The sequence below is a fragment of the Lithobates pipiens genome, unplaced genomic scaffold (assembly GCF_037356315.1).
Source record: "Lithobates pipiens isolate NorthernLeopardFrog02 unplaced genomic scaffold, aLitPip1_a1.2 Scaffold_27, whole genome shotgun sequence".
NCBI lineage: Eukaryota > Metazoa > Chordata > Amphibia > Anura > Ranidae > Lithobates > Lithobates pipiens.
The window spans coordinates 205,115,538-205,139,828 of record NW_027507788.1 but is presented as its reverse complement, the minus strand read 5'-3'; the positions used below and the strand labels follow the sequence as shown (position 1 = coordinate 205,139,828).

At 42.7% G+C, this 24,291-nt stretch overlaps 1 protein-coding gene across 2 annotated transcripts in view; it reads left to right on the top strand.

Moving 5' to 3' along the window:
- The first annotated feature begins 9,783 nt into the window (after positions 1-9,783).
- Positions 9,784-24,291, top strand: part of TTC12 (tetratricopeptide repeat domain 12) — a 348,845-nt gene continuing 334,337 nt past the window's right edge. For both annotated transcript variants that reach the window (XM_077458134.1, XM_077458133.1), the window contains exon 1: positions 9,784-9,881. The gene's annotated coding sequence lies outside the window, so the exon portion shown is untranslated. The remainder of the gene's footprint in view (positions 9,882-24,291) is intronic.

Below are 24,291 nucleotides of genomic sequence, written 5' to 3'. Positions count from 1 at the left end.
TGGTATGTTTTGGTTGTTTTCTTTTACCTGTGTTACTTGATATATTGATGGTCCCAATATTTTGCTGCTGCTATCTGATTCCTCCTGCAGTCCATTACCCTACCCCTCTTCCCTGATCTTCCCTCCCCTTCTCTTCTCTTCTCTTTTCCCCCCTTCCCCCCCTCCCCTCCCTTGTTTTGCCTGGGTCCTCCCCCTCTTCCCCTAGCTTTTCCTTTTATCCCTCCCTCTACCCCGAGGTGCAAATCCTGCCTCTCCCAGGGGGTGCGGTCACTCTCTGGGAGATGTGTTTATACAACGTTCCTTGTGTGGAAAAAAGTGAAGATGTGGTTTACACTTGTTTAGTAGCTTTACTGTCCTGTCTTCTTCTCTCTTCTTTACTCTTTTCCTACTACTCCTTTTCCTGCTCTTCTTTCCTCTCCTTCTCTCTCCTCCCCCCCTGTCCTATGTGCCATCTTATATACACATACCCACCCCTACTACAATACTCACCCTAAGTCCCATCGGATCTCCTTTAATAGTAGCTCTGAGGCTCTTATGCACTCACCACACACCTGATGGCTGACACAAGCGGAACCCAACTGACCGTGGTTACGTGGAATGTCAAGGGCCTTAGATCTCCTGCTAAACGCATGAAAATACTTAGACATCTTAAACGTCTGCGGACGGATGTCGCGCTCCTTCAGGAGACTCATCTGTCCGCTGACGACATCTCTCGCCTCCGGAAACTTTGGGTCGGAGAGGTCTTTGGCTCACCTGCTGATGGTCGCAAGGCAGGTGTAGTTATCCTCCTACACAAACACCTTCGCTATACGACACGGGACGTTCGCACTGACTCGGGTGGGCGTATGCTTACCGTACGTCTCTCTTTGAATAACAAAGATCTAGCCTTTACTAACATCTATGCCCCTAATTCACCTGACTCCGCGTTTTTCCAAGACCTGCTGGCTTGGATATCAAACGTGCCTGAAACTCTACATTTAGTTGGTGGGGACTTTAATTCGGTCATTAACCCGCTGGAGGATAGGCAATATCGAGATCCTCCTGACATCACCATGATCGGTCCTCGCACACCCGCTACCACACCACTAGATAGGACATTTTCCACCCTCCAGTTCACTGATGTCTGGCGCCTCGCCCACCCCACCGATCGGGAATTCACTTATTTCTCGCCCCCTCACAAATCTTTCTCGCGACTCGATTACTTTTTTGCATCCCCGCCCCTAGTGTCGTTTGTTAGAGATCCAGAGATTAAAGATATGGTAATCACAGACCATAGCCCAGTCTTAGTCCGTTTACTATTTGCCAAACCCTCGTCGCCAATAAACACGTGGCGCTTCCCTACACATTTAGCAGATAGCGAGGATTTCAAGCAGATGTTGTTAACTAGCTGGTCGGAATATACAGACACTAACGGTGCACATTTAGATGACCCTAATTTGTTTTGGGAAGCGGGAAAGGCCTACCTTAGGGGCAAGATCATAGCCTATGTTTCCAGACATAAGCAACACTCCAAGAAGCAATACTTGCTAGCTAGCCAAAAACTACGTACAATGCATCTCAACCTTCTGAGCAGTCGTACTCCTGCTAACCTTCTTGCCTGGCAATTAGCCAAGCAGGAATTTGACCTCTGGGCCGACGCACAGGAACGTCTGACCTCCTCCTACCACACACTGCGCCTCCATAAATACGGCAACAAGGCAGGGAAACTTCTCTCTAGGCTTTGCTCAGGCTTTCATCGCCCCACCTATATACATACCCTGAAACGCGCAGATGGATCTCTTGCTTCTGCTCCAGAGGAGATTAGTAATATTCTTACTGAATATTACACTTCTTTATATGCCACTGACCCTATCGACCAATCCTTAGCGGATCGACTATTATCCAAAATCCACTTGCCAAAAATAACTGCCCCGCAACTGGAAGCCATTAACGCCCCCATCACAATAGCAGATGTTAAATCCACTATTAAACACCTATCCTCCTCCAAAGCCCCAGGTCCTGATGGCTATACTGCGGAATTTTATAAGATTACTCAAGACTTCCTTCCTGACACCCTGTGTAATGTGTTTACTACTCTCTGGAAGGGGGGCTCCTATCTTCCTACGGGCTCCCAGGCGCATATTAAACTGATAGCAAAAAAGGGCAAGGACCCCTCCCACCCTGGATCTTACAGACCGATCTCCCTGATAAATGTTGACGTGAAGATCCTGTCCAAAATTATTGCCTCCCGTCTAGCTACGCTCCTCCCCTCTCTTCTCCACCCAGCTCAATCTGGTTTCACCACTGGTAGATCTGCAACACTTAACATCCGTAAGGTTCTCTTGGCACTGGAATGTGCCAAGCGAAATCCGGATTGCGACATGGCCATTATCTCGGTTGATGCCGAGAAGGCCTTTGATAACATCAATTTTACCTGGCTGTTTAAGGTTCTCCAGACCTTTGGCTTCTCTGGCCCGGTTTTACATTTCCTGCACAAGATGTCTGCTGCCCCAACTGCCAAACTGGTGACTCCAGATTTTGTCTCTCCGACTATTCCCCTCACTAAAGGCACACGGCAAGGTTGTCCACTTTCTCCTCTACTTTTTAATTTGGCCATTGAACCCCTGTCAAGAATCCTAAATTCCCCTGAAGGAATTAGTGGTATCCCCATACACGACCACACCTTGCAATCTGCCCTCTTTGCAGATGACATTCTCCTCTTCTCTTCAGACCCTTTAGCAGATTTTACCACCATTCGCGACCTGTTTACAAATTTCTGGCAATGCTCGGGGTTTCGAATTAACTATGACAAAACTGAAGTTCTAGCCCTAAATCCACGCAAAGCCAAACTCTGGCAGTCATCTTCACCCTTCACTCTTGCACGACACTCCATCACATATTTAGGTATATGCATAGGTAGGGAACCCTCCTCACTGTACTCCCTCAACTACCCTCCACTGTTGACCAAGATTGTGCAAGAACTGGAGTCTTGGGCAGGCCTGCCGCTCTCACTCTTTGGGAGATGTCACCTTTTCAAGATGGTTTCATTTGCGAGACTTTTATACCCGATGCAAACTATCCCACTTTTAATAAAACACTCTGACGTCCAAAAACTACACAAAGCCCTGAGTGCCTTTCTATGGGCAAATAAGAAGCCTCGCATTGCTCTTCAGAAACTAAGTCTCCCGAAGTCCGAGGGAGGGGCTGGCCTGCCCAATATTCGCTTCTACAACCTGTCCTGTCTAGTACGCCAAGGGTTGGATTGGCTAGTGGGTAAATCTAGATATTCGAACTATGTTCTCGAAAGTGCACTGGTACACCCTTATACTCTCCCTGCTGTTCTTCACTCCAATTTACATGTTCTTCCGGGTCATCTTAAGGTTAATATTCTCATCCGTGACACAGTTATTGCATGGAGGGAAGTCAGAAAACTCATGGGACTATCTACCAACTTCTCTACACATCTGACTATCCAGGGGAACCCAATGTTTCCTCCCTCCACGACTCACCAGGCCTTCACACTTTGGGGCTCGAAAAGGTCTTACTTCGGTAGCCTCCCTATATGACCTTCCTCAGGGACGACTCAAACCTTATCATACTTTGGCTGGCGAATACTCCCTCCCTCCATCTCAAGTGTTCCACTACTTCCAACTAACTCACTATCTGCAAGCTATAGGAGGGACTCAGCCTGACTCCTGCTCCAAGTCTCCCCTTGACTCCATGCTTCAACGTGACACTTATTCCATCTCCGATCTCTACTCCCAGTTAGTCTCCTATCAAGCTGATAAGTACCGCCTCGCCCCTTTCAAAAATTGGGCCTCCATCTTTGGCGACACGACCCTCTCTGACAATATTCTAAAAGGATACAGACTCATTCATAAACTCGTCATTTCTGAAGTCTGGAGGGAAACGCAATTTAAACTTGCACACAGGGCCTACTACCCATTTCGCACCACCAATGGAGATCCCTCCCAAGCAAAGTGCCCTTGGTGTTCTTTGGATTGCCCCACCTTGCTTCATCGCCTCTGGGAATGTACTTCAATTTCTACCTTCTGGGACTCGGTGATACATTACATATTCACTATTACCACAATACGTTTGCCGAAGGAGCCACTCATATGCTTGTTTAGCTGTGGCCCAACTAACTCTGACAAGATTCACCCTGGATCTGGGGTGCTTTCACACTGGATGCACATCTGTCTGCTGGCTGCTCGTAGAACTGTTATGTCCCATTGGATCTCCTCGTCCCCTCCGAGTCTACATGGCGTACAGCAGGCTCTTTTGTCCCTGTTCTACATGGAAAGATTGGACACTATTTCTTCACATCTCCAGTCTACTACCCGATTTTTCGCACGGTGGAAAATCTACATCGAACAGTCCTTTTCTCCTGATGACATTCCATCAATTATGTACCCTTTCAGATATACCGAATGGTACCTCCACCATAACCTCAATAACTCGCTGGGGGTACTTAAGCTACCAACCTCCCATATTTCTACCCATCCTCTCAATGTAGTGCATCATCCGCCATGAACCCATGAGATAACCTTCCGGCTGCTCCGGTCATCCTACTACTTCCTAGACGCTTGTTCTCTCTATCCACCATGCGTTTCCCCTGACTTCTCTTTTTGGCTACCACAGATCTACTATTAATGTGTCTTCAACCTGTCAACTGTCAGTAGTATGTAGGGGTATTGGATATTGATATTATGCTTATTGTGTTTGTCAGTTCCCCGTGAAATGGTGATTTACTGTACTATGCTGCGCTTGGGATGGCACACATCCCCCATATTCCTCTTCCCCCTCCCCCCTCCTCCTCTTCTCTTTTCTTTTCTTTTTCCCCCTCTTTCTTCCTTCCTCTTGAATAATTCTTATGGTTAGATTTTTCTTCCAAGTCTTGTTTTGCCAGGTATTTGACTCTCATATCTCATGCAATTTGTCAATTGATATGCTTCTTGTACCTTGTTAAACTCTAATAAAAATATAAAAAAAATAGAAATAAAAAATAAGTGTCTATACCAGGAATATGCAATTAGCGGACCTTCAGCTGTTGCAAAACTACAAGTCCCATCATGCCTCTGCCTCTGGGTATCATGCTTGTGGCTGTCAGGGTCTTGCTATGCCTCATGGGACTTGTAGTTCTGCAACAACTGGAGGTCCACTAATTGCATATCCTTGGTCTATATTATTTAAAATCCAGTAATATACTGTCTCGTCCGGCTTTACACATGCTCGGTGGTTCTGCAGTTTTGGCATTGCGCCAAAAACCAGAGTCACTAGAGGCCAAACTGCTGACAGCCCAAAGATTTACTGCTGCTCAGGGGCTCTGAGCTTCAGCAAAATGGCAGTCTCTAGCATTAAGAAACAGGAGCAATGCTGAAGCACACACTTATTTTAGTAGCATAATTATTCATGTGGAATGTATGTTCCTTGCTAAAGAACATAATTTTTTATCAAGCTGTTGTGGGTAAAGATTTGCTTTAGGAAATCTGTATTCATAAACAATATTTTTCAACTGTTGTAGGCCTACTACAATGAAACATTCCTTTAACCACTTGCTTACTGGGCACTTAAACCCCCCTCCTGCCCAGACCAATTTTCAGCTTTCAGCGCTGTTATTCTTTGAATGACAATTGCGCGTTCATACAACACTGTACCCAAATGAAATTTTTATCATTTTTTTTTTCCACACAAATAGAGCTTTCTTTTGGTGGTATTTAATCACCACTGGGGTTTTTATTCTTTGCTAAACAAACAAAAAGACGGAAAATTTCAAGAAGAAAAAATATATGGACGACCTTGTTAGGGTCTCAAGAAATGAGATAGGCCGTCAGTACATACATAAAAATAATAATAATAATAATAATAATAATAAAAATGCTATAAAACTACCCCCTCTATTAGCACTTTCTATACACCACTGGCTAACCTCCTTTTCGACACAACAGGGTTTTTTTCTCTCATTGGACGCGGAGAAGGCGTTTGACAGGGTGGCCTGGGACTATATGGAAGAAGTACTACGAAAAATAGGTTTACCTGACAGATTGATCTGACTTATTATGGCTCTATATACGTCCCCTACAGCCCAGGTCAGGGTTAACGGTCATCTGTCGGACGCTTTCTCCGTGTCCAATGGGACTCGTCAGGGTTGCCCACTTTCTCCCCTATTATTTATACTTACCTTAGAACCCCTCATTCGCAAGTTGAACTCGAACCCGGATGTAAAGGGGATTCAGATTGGCACTAAGACTCATAAAATTGCTGCTTTCGCGGATGATATTCTCCTTTTCCTCTCCGAACCCCTCACTTCCCTCCCCAACCTTCTTTCAGATCTTGACGCCTTCAATGTTCTGTCCAACTTGAAAATTAATTTTTCAAAATCAGAAGCCCTGAATGTATCATTACGCGCTGAAACGGTTGATTTATGCCGTCAGAACTTTCCTTTTCGCTCGAATTATAAAGCTATTACTTACTTAGGCATTCAGTTACCTGCTAATCTGGGAAACTTGTACTCAGCCAACTTTGTCCCTCTCCTCCAAACCATCAAAACAGACCTTGAGGCCTGGTCTACCGGGCTATTCTCCTGGTTTGGCAGAGCCTCTATTATAAAAATGAATATCCTACCGCGTTTATTATATCTTTTTCAAACGATACCAATAAAAATACCTCCGGCCTTTTTCAAATCTTTCCAATCGCTCTGTAGTAATTTTATTTGGAAGGGACAAAGAGCCAGGTTAAGCTTTGCCAGATTGACTCTACCGAAGGCCAAAGGTGGTATCAGCCTGCCTGACATTAAGAAATACTATTTGGCTAGTCATGTGGCCAGAATTGTAGACTGGAATGTCCATTCGGATACTAAAGCTTGGATACACATAGAAGGCGCCTTTTCCCAGACCCCGCTTAAATTTTTACCATGGTTACACCCTGAGCATGTTCCTCAAACCTGCACAATGCACCCGCTAATTGCGAGTACCTTACAAGCTTACCGCTCGGCATGCCGGGCTCTTCACATTTCATCCCCCCAAGGTCCATTAACCCCTATAAAACACAACCCCGCCTTCCCAGCTGGACAATCGGATACCTTTCTCTCCGGCATATGGCAGACACCAGATGTTAGAGCACAACTTTTTTTCTCTAATTCTAATCTGCTATCTATCTCTGACCTCCCTACGCTCCCTTCGGGACGGCCCTTTCCACTATGGGCATACCTACAAATTAGGCATTTCTTAAGGAACCGTCAATACAAACCTGATTTTGCTAGACAGCTAACACCCTTTGAACTACTATGTACCCAATCGGAACCGCAACGTCACCTCATTTCTGCCATATATGCACTATTCTTCTCTGCACACAGCACGAAAGATAATTTGGCAGTTCGCAGTTGGGAGGCTGATCTGTCGCTGTCATTAACAGAATCCAATTGGTCTACTATTTATAATCACATTCATAAAGGTTCAGCCAATGTCTCGGTTCAAGAAAACAGCTTTAAAATTTTTACTATGTGGTATCTCACACCCATCAAATTACACAAACGGAATCCCAACGTGTCCCCTGTCTGCTGGAGATGTGAAAATGGTGACGGATCGTTCCTACACATTTGGTGGTCCTGTGCACGGTTACAACCTTTCTGGAGGGAGGTTCACCGCCTAATATGCCAAATTACGACGCACTCAATTGACTTCTCACCGGTCCAAATGCTCCTTCATCACTCGACACTTTCACTGAAAACTTATCATCGCTCTCTCTTGTTACATTTGCTAAACGCGGCTAAAATGTGTATTCCTCCATTATGGAAATCTACTATACCGCCCTCTATCACTAATTGGATTAACAGAGTCTCAAATGTCGCTGAAATGGAAAATTTAATCTGGCAAGCCAAGGATGCTCCTTCTAAATATTGGGCGACTTGGGCATGTTGGCACCATTTTCGCACTTCAGCGGACTGTCTCCAACTGTTGACCGGAGTCTCACCTTAGAGAGAATTAGATACTCATTTATCTCATTAAAGTCTCTCCCTTCGGGGGCTTCCCCTGAGCCTTTCCCATCCCTAATGCATGCTAATTTAAATACTGTTAGGCCTTGTATTCTTACGCCTCCTGACACAGTGGTCTTTATCTCCCATGTCACCTTGACCCTTCTGTAGGCCTCATCCAAAGCCGTTATTCTATCCAATCCTCCTGAGGATTATGCCTAGTTTTCAACTAAGGTTTTAGAAATAGCTTAACATTTACTGAATACTTTAAGGTTTTTTTGTTATACTATTACTTGGCAAGTCTGCATGGCTCATTGACAGCCAGTTTTCTATTTCAAGTAGTTGTACATGTTGTGTTAATTTGGTAATTTTATTGGTTAATACTGTTCTAGATCCATTGTATTTTATGCAACTGTATATTGGTATTAGCATTCCTTGTACCATGTGTATACTTCAATAAAAGACTTTTGTAAAAAAAAAAAAAAAAAACTACCGCCTCTATTTTGTAGACGCTATAACTTTTGCACAAACCAATCATTTTTCTTTTACCAAAAATATGTAGAAGAGTACGTATCTGCCTAAACTGAGGAAAAAAATATATTTTTTATTTATTTTTGGGGGATATTTATTATGTAAAAAAGTAAAAAAAAAATGATTTTTTTTTCAAAATTGTCGGTCTTTTTTTTTGTTTATAGTGCAAAAAATAAAACCGCAGCGGTGATCAAATACCTCCAAAAAAAAGCTCTATTTGTGGGATAAAAAGACGTCAATTTTGTTTGGGTGCAATGTCGCATGACCGCGCAATTGTCAATTAAAGTGCAGTATCGTAAAAAGTACTCTGGTCAGGAAGGGGGTAAAATCTTCAGGGGCTGAAGCGGTTAAAAAGCATGTGTGCCGCAATGCGTCAAAGCACAATGCACAGTGTACAATTGTGTTTTAAGTAAAATACAAACAGAACCCACAGTATTTTTTGCACAGCTTATTCGGTGTTAATGCAGTGCGAACGACCTCTTAGCCCCTGTACACACGGTCGGAGAATCTGTCGGAATGCGTCTTATCGGACCGTGTCGTCAGATAATCCGACTGTGTGTGGTATGCATCGGACTGATTCCGTCCGAATCTCCGTCCGACCCAATTTTCCAACATGTTGGAAATATTTCCCGACCAAATGGGCCGGTCGGACCTAATCCGATCATGTGTATAGCATTTTGATCGGACCAAGTGCCACGCATGCTCAAATCAAATTCCTACATCAAAGTTATTGGCTACTAGCCTGAATGTAGTCCCATCGTAACTAAATTACGTCATCATGTTCTGAAAGATCGGATTTTTCGCCAACTTGGCCCGACCGTGTGTATGCAACAGTTTCGGACACAATCCGTCGGACTAAATCCGACGGGCAAAATCCGACGGATTTGGTTGGCAAAATCTCCGACCGTGTGTACGTGGGCTAATTCAGTCTCTGCCCTGTCTTGGTTTTAGGGGATCCCATTAATTCTCCCTGGGGGTACAGAGCGTTGATATTGAAGTGTTCCTCCTCAGTCTTTTTTGGTGAGAGTATGATATCCTGCATTCTGCAATAATCTTCCACATAATTTGCTGCTTATTATTCCCTCTGATGCAATGATCACCCCTGTCCCTGGTGCACTGATCTTCATAATATACATGAGTAAAGATACACAGGCTAACCACAATACAGCTATGAGACATGTGTTCTCTCATGCTTTGCAATGATGTATTCAGAAGAAGGTGTGTCTGGAAAGGGAATGCAGTTGAGGGAGGGGAGCACTTTGTTATGCAACACCACGCTTCTACTTTGTTTACCTGTTGCTAAGCAACAACAGTCTCCCAGGTCCTGGGCTTGCAGCATGCTTAGAGAACTTTCTGCTCACATGTACACAGGAAACTAATACTGCTACCGCAAGATCGGGTATATATTTTATTTATTTATTTCAGGTACTTATATATATTTTTGTTATTTTTGTTATTATACTCCATGTTCACACTTTCCTAACATTATTGTATTTGGAGTATTTGCGTTGAAACCCTGAAGGTAGGATCTTTCTAAGGTCTAGTACAGTTTGTGTATATACCACAATTCAGATATTAGGTTCAGCTGTTTATAATATGTAAATATTATATATATAGAGATATAGATATATATATATATATATATATATATATATATATATATATATATATATAATATTTACATATTATAAACAGCTGAACCTAATATCTAGGGCTGAAACAACTAATCGATTAATCGACAACTAATCGATTATGAAATTAATCGATTACTATTTTCATAATCGATTAATCGGCCAGTAACAAAATGGGGTTACATTTAATGAGTCTGATGATATTTACTAGATTGACCCTTTAATAGTATATCTCTCCTCTAATAGTATATACACTATATCATTCCTCAAATAGTATATACACTATATATCCTCTAATAGTATATACACTATATCATTCCTATAATAGTATATACAGTATATCTCTCCTCTAATAGTATGTAATATATCTCTCCTCTAATAGTATATAGCCTCTAATGGTATATACAGTATATCTCTTCTAATAGTACCGGTATATACAATATATCTCTCCTCTAATAGTATATACAGTATATATCCCCTCTAATATATACAGTATATCTCTTCTGTCTGTTATTCTCAGAGTGGATTAGATATTTTGCTCCCTAACCATATAGTTGGTTATTTATATTTACCACTGCATTGTGATATTTAAGAATAAATGGTCTTTTTTTTTTTAAACTTTACATATTAACGAAATTATACACCGCACTTTTTTTTTTAAGGTTGTAACCGAATAATCGATTAATCGAAACAATAATCGGTCAACTAATCGATTATGAAAATAATCGTTAGTTGCAGCCCTACTAATATCTGAATTGTGGTATATACACAAACTGTACTAGACCTTCGAAAGATCCTACCTTCAGGGTTTCAACGCAAATACTCCAAATACAATAATGTTAGGAAAGTGTAAACATGAAGTATAATATATATATATATATATATATATATATATATATATATATATATATATATATATATATATAAATATGCACAATATTCACACAATATAAATAAGGACAGAGGTTTATGTTTGGATTTTTTGAGTGTTGCTGCACATTGTGTAACTTTTTTTTTGTTAAAACACAGAGCAGAGCATTCACATCTGTACATTATAGTGTTTTATATGGATTTTTTACTGTATTTATGTGTTGGGATGCAACTAAAAATAAGTTGTGTTGTGCTACAGCACATATAAAGTATGTGCTAATGCATGTTAACAAATGTGATGGATGCATATTAAAGCATGCTCAGCAATTTACCTACAGAAGCTTTTTTTTTTTTTTTGTTAAAATCAGTATTTGTTGCTAGGAAATTACTTAGAATCCACAAACATCGGGGGGGTTATTTACGAAAGGTAAATCCACTTTGCACTGCGAGTGCACTTGGAAGTGCAGTCACTCTAAATCTAATGCCGCATACACACGATCGGGATTCTCGTCGGAAAAAGCTCTGATGGTTTTCCCGACGGAATTCCGCTCCAGTTGTCTTGCCTACACACGGTCACACCAAATTCCGATCGTTTAGAACACGGTGATGTACAACACGTACGACAGGACTAGAAAAGGGAAGTTCAGTAGCCAGTAGCCAATAGCTTCTGTCTCGTAGTTGAATCTGAGCATGCGTGATTTTTGGCGTGTCGGAATTGCATACACACGATCGGAAATTCTGTTGGGAAAATTGAGAACATGCTATACGTTTTTGGCTGGCAGGAAATTCGGACAGATACATTTCTGATGGAGCATACACACCAGTTTTTTCTGTCCGGAATTCCGATCGTGTGTACGCAGCATAAGAGGTAGATCTGAAATGAGGGGAAGCTCCGCTGATTTTATCATCCAATCATGTGCAAGCTAAAATGCTGTTTTATATTTTCCTTACATGTCCCCCTCGGATCTACAGCGACTTTACTTTCAAGTGCACTTGCAGTGCAAATTGGGGTTTCCTTTAGTACATAACCCCCGTTAAGTATTTTCTGAAAACAGAGGCTCTGGAGAAAAAAAAAATTATGGTAGTTGCAATTTTTGATGTCACGCGATATTTACGCAGTCATTTATACAAAACGCAATTTTTTAGGAAATGCACTGAGATGATTTGAATGCACATAAACACACTATAACACACAGTTTTTTGGTAAAGTATAAAAGACGATGTTGCATTAACTACTTCCGGACTGCCCACCCGTACATATACTGTGGCAGGGCAAAATACCACCAAAAGAAATATCTATTTGTGCGAAAAAAGGACATTGATTTTGTTTGGGTACAACGTCGCACAACCGTGCAATTGTCAGTTAAAATACCGCAGTGCTATATCGCAAAGAAATGACCTGTTTAGGAAGGGGGTAAATCCTTCCGGGACTGAAGTGGTTAAGTAAATTCATGGCAAACATGTCAGTATTTAAAATTGGGCACGCCTGCGAAATGAACGGAAAGTTAAAATTGTCCTTCGATGATGCTTTAAAAGCCTTATCAGTTTAGAGTTAAAAGTGAGCTTGGGGACTAGAATTTTTGATATCTGACATGTGTGGTAAAATCACCATTTACATATATGTGCCTGACCTACTGTACATGCTCTTTCATTTGCTGTGAGCACAGTGGCACGGGGTACTTTTAGGTTACTTGGGTGGTTGTGCACAGAGCAGCTCAGATCCTCCTCTTCTTGGGTCCCTCTTTGGTCCTTTTGGCCCTTTCCCCCTGCCAAGTGCTCCCACAGCAAGCAGCTTGCTATGGGGCACCAAACCGAGCCGCAGCTCTGTGTGTCCGTTCAGACATGGAGCCATGGCCCAGTCCGCCCCAACCCCCTCTCCCTCCTCATTGGCTCACCAAGTTTGAAAGCAGCCAATGGTGCTCTGCTGCTGTTTCAGCCAGTCAGGAGGGAGAGTCTTGGCCAGCCAAGTCTCTTGTGCAACATCGCTGAATTGGGGCTTAGGTAAGTATTAGGGGGCAAAGGGGGGAGGGGGGTGATGCACACAGAAGTTTTTTTTATCTTAATGGATAGAATAGATTAAAAAAAAAAAAACTTCTACCTTTACAACCACTTTAAAAGCAAAAGATAAAAATAAAAGTTTTTTTTTTTAAATCTTTTTGCTTTAGGAAAACAAAAAAAAAATGTTTACATGGCTTGGGAACCGGAAGTGACATTGACGTCACTCCAATCCTCCAAGGGCATGGAGATGAGCGGTGGCCATCTTGCTATCACTCATATCCATTAATCGTTAAGAATCTAAATCGCAATTCTACTCCCCTCCCGATCTTAAAACAACATTTCCCGATTTTATGTAACAAGTGCAAAACGTTCTCTGCTCACTTCTGACAGCTGACAAAAAAAAAAATCCAGGCAGCCTGCTAAGTTTATCAGAACATCGCTGATAACTATAAACAAAGTAACATTTCGATCTTAGATCAAAGGGAGGACTTTGGTCTGTAAATGAGGCCAGTTTAACCACCTAAAGACTAAACCTTTTTCTGACACTTGTTGCTTACAAGTTAACCACTTTCAGACCGGACCAATTTGCTGGTCAAAGACCAGACCACTTTTTGCGATTCGGCACTGTGTCGCTTTAACTGACAATTGCGCGGTCGTGCGACGTGGCTCCCAAACAAAATTGACGTCTTTTTTTTCCCACAAATAGAGCTTTCTTTTGGTGGTATTTGATCACCCCTGCGGTTTTTATTTTTTGCGCTATAAACAAAAATAGAGCGACAATTTTGAAAAAAACGCATTATTTTTTACTTTTTGTTATAATAAATATCCCCCAAAAATATATAAAAAAACATTTTTTTCCCTCAATTTAGGCCGATATGTATTCTTCTACATATTTTTGGTAAAAAAATCGCAATAAGCGATTATTGATTGATTTGCGCAAAAGTTATAGCGTTTACAAAATAGGGATAGTTTTATAGCATTTTTATTAATAATTTTTTATTATTTTTTTTTTTACTAGTAATGGCGGCGATCTGCGATTTTTATTGTGACTGCGACATTGTCGGGGACCCATCGGACATTTTTGACACATTTTTGGGACCATTGTCATTTATACAGTAATCACTGCTATATAAATGCAGTGATTCCTGTGTAAATGACACTGGCAGTGAAAGGGTTAACCTGTGGGTGGCAGTGTAGGGGTTAAGTGTTCCTAGGGGTGTGTTACTAACTGTGGGGGGGTTGGGCTTTCATTTAGTGTACACTGATCTCTGCTCCAATCACATGGAGCAGAGATCAGCGTCACTAGTTGCTAGGCAGAATGGGAAAATGTTGTTTATACAGCATTTCCTCCATTCGGCCGCTCCGTGAGACGATCGCAGGGATGCCCGCGGCGATCGAGTCCGCGGGTCCCGCGACCGGACTCACGGGGGTCCCGACCAGCACGGGAGCGCGCCGCCGGTGGCGCGCTCCCGATGGCACGGCGGCAACGAATATTGGACGTACATGTACGCCAATATGCCTGCCCGTGCCATTCTGTCGACGTACATCGTCGTGCGCTGGTCGGGAAGTGGTTAAAATCGTTTTTTTTTGTGCTATAAAATTACTTAGAACCCCCAAACATTATATATTATTTTTAGCAGAGCTCTTACAGAATAAAATGGCGGTTGTTACAATATTTTATGTCACACTGTATTTGTGCAGCAGTCTTTCAAACGCAATTTTTTGGGAAAAATACACTTTACTGAAACGGAAATTGCCTTACTAAAACTCACTAATGATTTACTAACTGCTAAAACCAACATCCAGTACTCCATACTCCTACTACTTGACCTCTCTGCCGCCTTTGATACTGTTGACCACCCGCACCTTCTCAATAAACTACATTCCTTTGGCCTCCGAGAATATGCTTTATCCTGGTTCTCTGCCTATCACAGCGCTCCTTCAGTGTCACCTACAACTCTGTCTCCTCCTCTCCATTGCCCCTTTCTGTGGGGGTCCCCCAAGGCTCTGTTCCCCTTCTCTTCTCTATCTACATATTCTCTCTTGGTCACTTGATAACAGCTCACGGCTTCCAATACCACTTATACGCCAATGTCACTCAAATCTATCTGTCTACTCCTCACCTCACTCCTTCAGTGTCCTCTCGCAATACTAACTTACTAACTGACATAACAGCATGGATGTTGCACCACTTCCTTAAACTAAATCTCTCTAAAACTGAGCTATTAATATTCCCCCTGCCTGTGCCCCCCCCCCCCCCCCCATGACTTTTCCATCAAAATCAACAATGCAACTATCAGTCCCTCCCCTCACGGCAGGGTACTAGGTGTAATCCTAGACCCTGACTTTTCAGCCTTAAGTTCAATCGTTGTCAAAAGTTTGTACAATTCACCTCCGTAACATCTCTAAAATTTGCCCCTTTTTAACAAATGAAATCACCAAGCTCCTCATTTACTCTCACCTTGACTATTGCAACTCCCTTCTCATTGGCCTGCCTCTCCTCTCTATAGGCTATCCCCTCTTCAGTCTATCATGAATGCTGCTGCCAGACTTATCCACCGTACCAACCACTCAGTATCTGCCAACCCTCTCCTACATTCCCTACACTGGCTCCCAATCACCCAGCGAATTAAATTCAAAATGCTAACCACAACATACAAAGCCATTCACAACTCTGCCCCGAGCTACATCACCAATCGTGTCTCCAAATATCACCCAAATTCTTCTCTCCGCTCTTCTCAAGACCTCCTACTCTCAAGCTCTCTTGTCTCCTCCTCCCATGCTCGTCTCCAGGATTTCTCCAGAGCCTCTCCCATCCTCTGGAACTCGCTACCTCCACCTGTCTGGCTATCCCCTACTCTTGGCGATCCCTGAAAACTCATCTCTTCAGGAAAGCCTATCACATCTCCAACTAATCTCTTTTACCACTTCCATCAGCTCATTCCCCACAGTTACAACCTTTTGTACCACCTGCTCCACCCTATTAGATTGTAAGCTCTTCTGAGCAGGGCCCTCTTAATCCTCTCGGATTTTATTGTACTATAACTGTATTGTCTCCTTTTTATATTGTAAAGCACTGAAAATAACTTTTGACGCTATATAAATTATATATAAATATATAAATATAAATTATTGCAATTTTTTTTTAATCAAAAATATGTATAAGAATACATATTGGCCTAAACTGAGGAAAAACATTTTTTTATATATATGTATATATATATATATATATATATATTTTGGGGGATATTTATTATAGCAAAAAGTAAAAAATATTGTTTTTTTTTCAAAATTGTCGCTTTTTTTGCTTATAGCACAAAAAATAAAAACTGCAGAGGTGATCAAATACCACCAAAAGAAAGCTCAATTTGTGGGAACAAAAGGACGTCAATTTTGTTTGGGTGCAACGTCGCACGACCGCGCAATTGTCAGTTAAAGCGGCTCAGTGCCGAATTGCAAAAAGTGCTCTGGTCAGGAAGGGGGTAAAATCTTCTGGGGCTGAAGCGGTTAAACAATACATCAATTTAAAGATACATGGGCAGACTGGGCATTTATACTTTTTAGTTCACCTTTAAAAAGTTCAATTAACTCTCAGAGATGGCATCATCCGGTCCTGCCATGTTGCTAGGACGTTGCTATATGACTCCCAGCTATTACTGTTCACCCTCGCCATCACAGGTGAAAGCTCTAAAATTCTGAGCTCAGAGCTAGTGCATCAGGTGAGAAAAAACTCAAATCAGGGGGTGTGAATCAAGAAAGAGATCACTCCTGTGATGGTGAGGGTGTACAGGGACAGCTTGGAGTCTCTTAGCAATATCTTAGCAAGAAGGCATCTCTGGGAGTTTTCTCATTCAAGCTTCAGGAGGCACATAAACGCCCTACATCTATAGAAAGGGCTTTATAAAGATTTGGTCAAAGCTGCACAGTTTTTTTTTTTTTTATCTACAGACAACCCATAGGCACATAGGCAGTTTTATGGTAAAGGCTTGCCAGGCCAGTATATCTCCTGGAATGTAAGGGCAGTTAAAGCGGAGGTCCACCCTAAAGTGGACCTTCCGCTCATCGGAACCCTCCCCCCCTCCGGCGCCACAATTGGCACCTTTCAGGGGGGAGGGGGGTGCAGATACCTGTACAGTACAGGTATCTGCACCCACTTCCGGGATAGCTCTCTGCGGAAAGGGGCGTAGATTACGCCCCTTTCTGCAAGTGCCCACCCCTTTCCGCAAGTGCCCCGCTGCCTGCTGGGAAACACACAGATCCCAGAGGCAGCGGGGACCATCCTTATTGCGCAGCGTGACTCGCGCATGCGCAGTAGGGAACCGGGAAATGAAGCCAAAAGGCTCCATTTCCTGATTCCCATACCCAAGATGGCGGCGGCAGCACCCGAGAGACGATCTAGAGATCGGCTTCGGGTGCCGACATCGCGGGCGCGCTGGACAGGTAAGTGTCACTATTTTAAAAGTCAGCAGCTGCAGTATTTGTAGCTGCTGGCTTTAAAAAAAAAAAAAAATGCGGAGTCCCGGCGGACTCCCGCTTTAAATCCTTTGTACTAAGTGATTAAAGGCTGTCATATGCCAGATGATGAGCTAAAGTAGAGATATCTAGCTGGACCGTACATTTATTACATGACAGCAGTGACCTGGGTTTGACTTGCCCAGTGACAGTATATCACACTTCAAGCTTCCTTCTAGCATAGCTCCCAACTGTCCCTGATTTCGAGGGACTGTCCCTGATTTGGAGCAATGTCCCTCTGCCCCTCATTCCTCCTCATTTGTCCCTCATTTTGGTCTGATCTATATAGATGTATATAAAATGCACTTTTTATTTATCGAAAAGTGTTTTCCAGCGCTAAACCTTTCATCTGATTTCTAAATTGCTGCATTTGTAAATTCCAAAAGCCAATACAGGCATAACCCGCTTTTAAGTACACAATGGGGTTTATTTACTAAAGCTGGAAAGTGCAAAATCAGGCTCACTTCTGCATAGAAATCAATGAGCTTCCAGGTTTTATTACCAAAGCTTAACCTCCCTGACGGTGATCCCGAGTCTGGCTCGGGTTGGGATTTTACTATCATAAGCGGTAACCCCGAGCCAGACTCGGGATCGCATCGCTGGATACAGGGAGAAGTTACTTACCTTGTCCCCTGGATCCAGCGATGTCCTCCGTGCTGTGTGTGCGAGCTGTCCTCCGCTCGATTCACACAGTGCCCGAGTGTCGCCGAGCTCCGTTCCCTGCGACGTTACGGCGCACGGGAGCGGAGATCGGCGCCAAATTCAAAAAAGTAAAAACACACACAGTACTGTAATCGTACAGATTACAGTACTGTATAAAAAAATGACACACCCCCTTTGTCCCTAGTGGTCTGTCCAGTGCTCTGCATGCACTTTTATATTATAAATACTGTTTTTTCTGCCTGGAATTTGGAGATTGTCCATAGCAACCAAAAAGTGTCCCTTTATGTCAAAAGTGATTTTAGACCAACTAGAAAACAGCGATAATAAATTATAATCACTTGCAGAATTGAGCGATAGGGATTTGTGGGAAAATTCGTCATCAAACACTAAATCTAATGACAGCGACAATTCTGCAAATGAACAAATTTCAGTGTTTTAGGATTTGATTACATTATTGAATCATTTTTATTATTATTTATTATATTATAAACTTTATCATACCCGGGATGTCTGCTAGACTCTGATTTGAACAAATTTAAGAGTGCTATTCCTAAGAATTACAGGACTACAATATAAAACACCAAATTTCCATACAAAATAATTGTACCGCTTTCAGCAGCTAAAACCAGAATTAATCATACCGCCAGGGAGGTTAATTGAACAAGCTGGGGTTAGAAGCTCATTGGTTTCTATGCAGAAGTGAGCTTGATTTTACACTTTCCCGCTTTAGCAAATAAACCCCATTGTGTACTTAAAGCGGAGGTCCACCCTAAAGTGGACCTTCCCCTCATCGGAACCCTCCCCCCCCACAATTGGCACCTTTCAGGGGGGAGGGGGGTGCAGGTACCTGTACAGTACAGGTATCTGCACCCACTTCGGGGATAGCTCTCTGCGGAAAGGGGCGTAGATTACGCCCCTTTCCGAAAGTCCCCCCGCTGCCTGCTGGGAAACATACAGATCCCAGAGGCAGCGGGTCCATCCTTATTGCGCAGCGCGACTTGCGCACTTCCTGATTCCCATACCCAAGATGGCGGCGGCAGCTCCCGAGAGATGATCGAGAGATTGGCTTCGGGTGCCGACATCGCGGGCGCGCTGGACAGGTAAGTGTCACTATTTTAAAAGTCAGCAGCTGCAGTATTTGTAGCTGCTGGCTTTAAAAAAAAAAAAAAGGAGTCCCGGCAGACTCCCGCTTTGGGGTATGCCTGTATAAAGGAATAGCATTGGTAAAAAAAAAATTGTGGGGTTTTTTTTTTTGTTGTAAAATTCTCCTTTAAGGGGGCATGGCAGAGGGTGTGTTTTATGCCTGCATACTTTTGCTCATAGGTGTCCCTCATTCCCATCTCAAAAAGTTGGGAGGTATGCTTCTAGAACAGCATGGCAATTATCTGTAGTCTGAATTTGTAATTCCATTTTCCCCTAGCACTTATTATAGGCTTCCTGCATGGAGTCAAGAATATAGTCACCATACCTTCAAATGCAAACTGATGTTACGAGTCCGACATGATCATTTTTGTATTTATTGTGAAAGTGTCAAGCTCAGACTCAATGCATGCACTCATTTTTATAGATCCGTTTATATGGATGTTATCATATGTTACAACATGACCAGTTAATGTAAACATACCAGATTAATGTTGCCTGCTATATAATCCCATAATGCATTTTTCCCTGGGAACCAAGCTTAGCTTTGAATGGCATCACTGAGTCATGGAAGGGACAGCTTTGCTTTTACATACACGATCTACAGGCAGAATGTGTTATCTATGAAAAGACCTAAACATTGGGACTGTTCAAATCATAAATAAACTCGGGGGACGCTGCCAAGCTGGGAGATTCAGTCGTTCTAATTGACAGACTAGTTTGTGGTAGACATGTGCACACTGAAATGTTTTGTTTTGGAATTTCGTTTTGCATCCGAAAAATACATTTATTTAGTTACTCCCAAAATTAAAAAATGCATTCATCCAAAAATCCGCAACAATTAAGGGTGAATCTGTCATTGAAGGCTTATGGTGTCTGTCGAATGTTCTAAGAAGATTTGACGGAGCAGCTAAACTGTACGACGCCGCAATCCTACATTTCCGTTCGAATGTTCCGCCTACAAGCTGTAGTAGAATTCTAATGTTGTATGACACTAGTAATAATTATATTTATGAATTATTATTACTAGTCAACCAACATTAGAATTCTTCTATAGCCTATGGGCGGAGCATTTGACCATAAATGTACACTCGCGGCGACTGCTTCGTCGAATCTTTCATGTCGAATGTTTTCTCTCTATGTAGAATAATCTTGGACTAATATACTATATTTTTCGCTCCATAAGACACACCTGACCATAAGACGCACCTAGGTTTTAGAGGAGGAAAACAAGAAAAAAATATTCTGAACCAAATGGTGTACTAAAATATTTTTTAGTGCCCATGAAATGCAGACTGACCATTGCCATAAACGCAGACTTACAATTGCGATAAACGCAGACTGACCATTGCCATAAACGCAGAGTGACCATTACCATAAAAGCAGAGTGATATGCAGAGTAACCATTACCATAAATGCAGAGTGAACATTACCATAAATGCAGAGTGACATGCAGAGTGGTCATTACCATAAATGCAGAGTGACCATTACCATAAATGCAGAGTGACCATTGCCATAAATGCAGAGTGACCATTACCATAAATGCAGAGTGACCATTACCATAAATGCAGAGTGACCATTACCATAAATGCAGAGTGAACATTACCATAAATGCAGAGTGACATGCAGAGTGGCCATTACCATAAATGCAGAGTGATATGCAGAGTGACCATTGCCATAAATGCAGAGTGACATGCAGAGTGGCCATTACCATAAATGCAGAGTGACCATTGCCATAAATGCAGAGTGACCATTACCATAAATGCAGAGTGACCATTGCCATAAATGCAGAGTGACCATTACCATAAATGCAGAGTGATATGCAGAGTGACCATTGCCATAAATGCAGAGTGACCTGATGAAATCTCATCTGCCTGACAGAAGACAGAGCAGCCCAAGCGTCCGAATGCTCTGTCTTCTGTCTCAGGAACAGTGCAAGGCCCAGCTGGGAGATCTCCTGGCACCCACAGGGGGTACGGATGTCTGTCTGTCTCTCTTCCTGCGCTGACGGCGGGGAATGCTGCCATTGATGCATTGACGGCGGGGGCGGTGCCAGTGGCGGCGTGGGCGGTGCCTCAGTATATTCACACCATAAGACGCTGAGACATTTTCCCCCATATTTCTGGGGGAAAAAAGTGCGTCTTAAAAAATACGGTAGTTACGTTAGGCACTTTCAAGCTTTTTTGCTATTGTCTCTATAATGTTGAATCTTTTCTCTCTATGTCAAATCTTTTCTCTCTATGTAGAATAATCTTGGACTAATAGAGCTAAGGTTAGGCACATTCAAAAACAGATTCGATGGACACAAATTGCTCTTGTCAGCGTCATGTTGAATCTCCTATCTATATCCAACTGTTGTGGTAATGAAGACGAAAATAAAGCATTTGTTTATGTCGGATCTTTCGTTTTTCGGATTCTGCACGTTCATTATCGTTTGTTAAAACGATAACGAAAATACCCGAAATTCGGACAAAAATGCATTCGGACGAAAACAAATTCACATGTCTAGTTTGTGATTTGGTGGCCTTCAGACTCAGACTTAGCAATTAGGCCCATACAGTATCAGACAAGAGATTTTGTAGCAGCTACAGAACCATTATCTTTAGGCCCCTTTCACACATGCGGACAGTATGTCCGTATTTCATCCATCCGTTTGCGGATGAAATACGGACATACATGCATCCCTATGGGACAGCGGGTGTCTGCGGATGAACATCCGCAGACACCCGCTATTGTCCGCCTCCGCAACAGTCCGATTCTGCAGACGGAGGAAAATCCTATTTCTCTATCCGTCTGCAGAGCGGATTGGATGAACACGGACAGACGGTCCGCGCTCATCCGATCCCCCATACAGGAGAGCGGAGAGCTGACAGGGTGGTCCCTGCACAGTGTGTGGAGACCGCCCTGTTCGCAGCCGGCTCAGCGGGGACAATGGAGCGATCCCCGCTGAGCAAGCGGATCATCACGGGGCGGATCATTACTGATCCGCCCCGTGTGAAAGGGGCCTTAGTGTTTTTTGTTGCCAGGAAAAATTGCTAAAAGCTTCATTGCAAACATTTTTGTTTTACAAATGTGATTAGTACTTCAGTGACTCCAAAGCATGCAAATCCTCATTCCTTTAACCACTTCAGCCCCGGAAGAATTAACCCCCTTCCTGACCAGAGCCCTTTTTTGAGATTCGGCACTGTGTTGCTTTAGCTGACAATTGTGTGGTTGTGCGACATTGTACCTAAACAAAATTGACGTCCTTTTTTTCCTCACAAATAGAGCTTTCTTTTGGTGGTATTTAACCACTTGCAGACTGGACCATTTTGCTGGTCAAAGACCAGACCACTTTTTGCGATTCGGCACTGCGTCGCTTTAACTGACAATTGCACGGTCGTGCGACGTGGCTCCCAAACAAAATTGACGTCCTTTTTTTCCCACAAATAGAGCTTTCTTTTGGTGGTATTTGATCACCCCTGCGGTTTTTATTTTTTGCGCTATAAACAAAAATAGAGCGACAATTTTGAAAAAAACGCATTATTTTTTACTTTTTGTTATAATAAATATCCCCAAAAATATATAAAAAAACATTTTTTCCCTCAGTTTAGGCCGATACGTATTCTTTTACATATTTTTGGTAAAAAAAATCGCAATAAGCGATTATTGATTGGTTTGCGCAAAAGTTATAGCGTTTACAAAATAGGGATAGTTTTATAGCATTTTTATTAATAATTTTTTTTTTTTTTACTAGTAATGGCGGCGATCAGCGATTTTTATTGTGACTGCGACATTGTGGGGGACCCATCGGACATTTTTGACACATTTTTGGGACCATTGTCATTTATACAGTAATCACTGCTATATAAATGCAGTGAATCCTGTGTAAATGACACTGGCAGTGAAGGGGTTAACCAGTGGGTGGCAGTGTAGGGGTTAAGTGTTCCTAGGGGTGTGTTACTAACTGTGGGGGGGTTGGGCTTTCATTTAGTGAACACTGATCTCTGCTCCAATCACATGGAGCAGAGATCAGCGTCACTAGTTGCTAGGCAGAATCGAGAAATGCTGTTTACTCGGCATTTCCTCCATTCAGCCGCTCCGTGAGACGATTGCGGGTATGCCCGCGCCGATCGAGTCCGCGGGTCCCGCGACCAGACTCACGGGGGTCCCGACCAGCGCGGGAGCGTGCCGCCGGCGGCGCGCTCCCGATGGCAGGGCGGCATTGAATATTGGACGTACCTGTACGCCAATATGCCTGCCCGTGCCATTCTGTCGACTTACATCGTCGTGCGCTGGTCGGGAAGTGGTTAATCATCTCTGCGGTTTTAATTTTTTTGTGCTTTAAACAAAAAATGAGCAACAATTTTGAAAAAAAAGAGCAATATTTTTTACTTTTTGCTATAATAAACATCCCCCAAAAATATATAAAAAAAACTAATTTCTTTCTCAGTTTAGGCTGATATGTATTCTTCTACATATTTTTGGTAAAAAAATGTCAATAAGCGTATATTGATTGGTTTGCGCCAAAGTTATAGCATCTACAAAATAAAGGATAGATTTATGCATTTTTTATTATTAATTTTTTTTTATTAGTAATGGCGGCTAGCTGTGGCGGCTATCACTTTTGACACTATTTTGGGACCATTGTCATTTATACTGCGATCAGTGCTATAAAAATTATTGCTGTGTAAATTACACTGGCAGGGAAGGGTTTAAACACTAGGGGGCAATGAAGGGGCTAAGTGTGTCCTAGGGAGGTGTTATAACTGTAGGGGGATGGGCTACCACTGACATGACAGCGATCACTGCTCTTGATCACAGGGAGCAGTAGATCTCTGTCATGTCACAAGGCAGAACACACAAGGCCTTGTTTACATAGGCATGTCCCCGTTCTGCCTCTCCACATCGCAATGGCAGGCCACCGGGACCCGCGGGCATGCACGCACGCCAAACATGCAGCAAATTTAAAGGGACGTATAGGTACGCCCATTTGCCTGCGCCATTCTGCTGATG